Genomic DNA, 2,464 nt, shown 5'->3' with positions numbered 1-2,464 from the left:
GTTGGTGATGATTGGCTGAATGCAACATTACTTCATAATCTCTTTACTCGTTAGCATTAGTAATTGACATAGCATAAATATGAATAAGAAATTTGGGTTAGTAAATACAGTAAGTTATCCAGACATGTTGCATTCAGCCAGTCATCACCAACCTGAGAAGTGCATCTTCCCCCAGTAAAAAAAAAAAAAAAAAAATAAAAAAAAAGTAAGTGAGTACAGTGGATCTCGGGAACCAGGCATTCCAGTCCCTCTAATACAACTGAGGACCTGGATTTAACTACGATGGTTGCGTGTGTTACTCTAAATTCAAAGATTGATACTAAACAAAAACTAATTGCTTGAATGATGCTCGTGTAGTCAATAGGCGTTTAATCAAATCTTCCCATCTTCTTATAGTCTCAGAGTGAAGCTTCGTGCAGTTTGTTTTTCAGAATCGGACTCAGGGTATAGACTAGATAATCCGTTCCTTGAGGCCCACAGGCTCTACGCATCTCAAACTTTTTCTTGTGGTGGGAAGAGGGAAGATGAGGGTGGAGGAAGGGAGTGGAGGGTGAAAGGAGAGTGCAGAGGATGAAGGGAGGGTGTGGAGCGTGAAAGGAAGATGTGGAGGGTGAGGAGAAGATCCCTGGGGTGGAGGGGAAGATCTAGAGGGTGGAGGGATGATCTGAAGGATGGAGGGAAGATCTAGAGAGTGGAGAGGAAAATCTGGAGGATGGAGGGAAGATCTGGAGAAGTGGAGTGATGATCTGAAGGGTGGAGGAGAGATCTAGAGGGTGGAAAAGGGAAGATCTGGAAGGTGGAGGGAAGATCTGGAGGGTGGATGGAAGATCCGGAAGGTGAAGAGTGAAGAAAGAGGTGTTAAGGGTGCAGGGTGGAAGGGAATATGTGGTGGTGAAGGAGGTGTCGGAGAGAAATATTTGGGGAGGGAGGGAATACATTTTCATGCTTGCCTTCTCCATGCACTGTATCCATTTTCTCACGTCCTAGATACAAGAAAAAATGCATCCGATATACAAGTAAGAAGAATCACCCAGAGAGTGGCAATACCTTACCGTTGGCTTCCAGAGGATGTTTTTATTTTGCCATGTGACCCTCAAGATTACCCGCTTGTTCTCAAGAATCGGATCTCCTCATCCTTGCCTTCTCAGTCCGACCACCAAACTTGCTCCTAATAGAATGAATGTTTAGGCGATAGGATGAACATTTTGACCTTGCTCTATGACCTTGGTCTTTGACTGTCCTCATATTACATTCTCGCCTCAAGATCAACCTTTCTTCCATTATTGTTTTAAGTCGGATAAAAGGTTTCGCTGATCCTGCCACTTGACTTTGACGTTTAACCTATTGGCCTCAAAATCAATAGGTCACTCCTCTGAGATCCCCCAACTTAGCTATATAAGTGTGGTACAAACTGGATAGAGCTCCTTGAGTTACTTTATTCACACACACACACACACACACACACACACACACACACACACACACACACATCGAGTGAAACATCACCTTGCTCTCGCCTCTTGATCATGGATGTAATAACTGAAGCAGTTTTCGACTTCTCCTCACTAATTTTTTTTTTTCTGGATGATACTTCCTGCGTAAAAGACCCTCGGATAAAAACTTCCAAGCATTTATATCCGTCCGGATGAACTGAGTGGCCTCCAGTATTCTCTGCCTCTTTGCTCCGAATCTAATGGTTCTTCTGATCTATACACTCTCCTACACCCATCTATAATTAATCTCCTTCATTCTCTATTTGATCAAAACAACTCAGGGGTATGTACAAGTTCTCTGTAAGTCTGCCAGCTGTGTTTATTTAATATAGAGTGGTACAGTGTAAATACTTAATTTATATCATTTCAAATGCCATGGATAATGCAATACTGTAGGTAATGTGTAGCGTGTGGAGGGCCAGAGGGTAATATCCACGCCACAGCAGGCAATATCTATCGCTGCCGAAAGTACTACGCTGGGACGAAATGAGAACCACCGGTGCAAAATTACCAAGGCTTTATATTGGTGGTTGGGTGAGAATACTCAATATGGATAATTCTAGTTGTTCTTTTTATGTATCCCGACGTTGCACAAAGTTCGATATAATGTTTTCCAAGTTCGATAATAAACAAACGCCGCATGAAGGCTGCCTCACGCCACCTTACCACTTCCATAAGAATGTCATACATAAGATACTGCCGCGAGTGAAAATTGGTTAAAGTCGTTGACTGAGAAACTGCCTGACCATTAACGCACAGTGGATTCTGAATCCTGGTGCAGGCAGCTGGGATCACTCTACTCAGGTGTCCATCCACCCTTTGTGGGTTAGTGGGTAAAAGTATCTAGGGTAACACCTGGGGGGAGAGTAAACTGTGGTAACCTGAATGATACAATGGCCATGTATCCCAGGATACTGGGTGAAAAAAAAATCAATCTATCACAGGATCAAAAGCCAAAGTTACGGAGACGA

The sequence above is a fragment of the Coenobita brevimanus genome, chromosome 33, assembly GCF_032717465.1.
Source record: "Coenobita brevimanus isolate Jiangsu-jjx chromosome 33, ASM3271746v2, whole genome shotgun sequence".
Classification (NCBI taxonomy): Eukaryota; Metazoa; Arthropoda; class Malacostraca; order Decapoda; family Coenobitidae; genus Coenobita; species Coenobita brevimanus.
The sequence above is the reverse complement of the archived record's forward strand: the minus strand, read 5'-3'. Positions refer to the sequence as shown.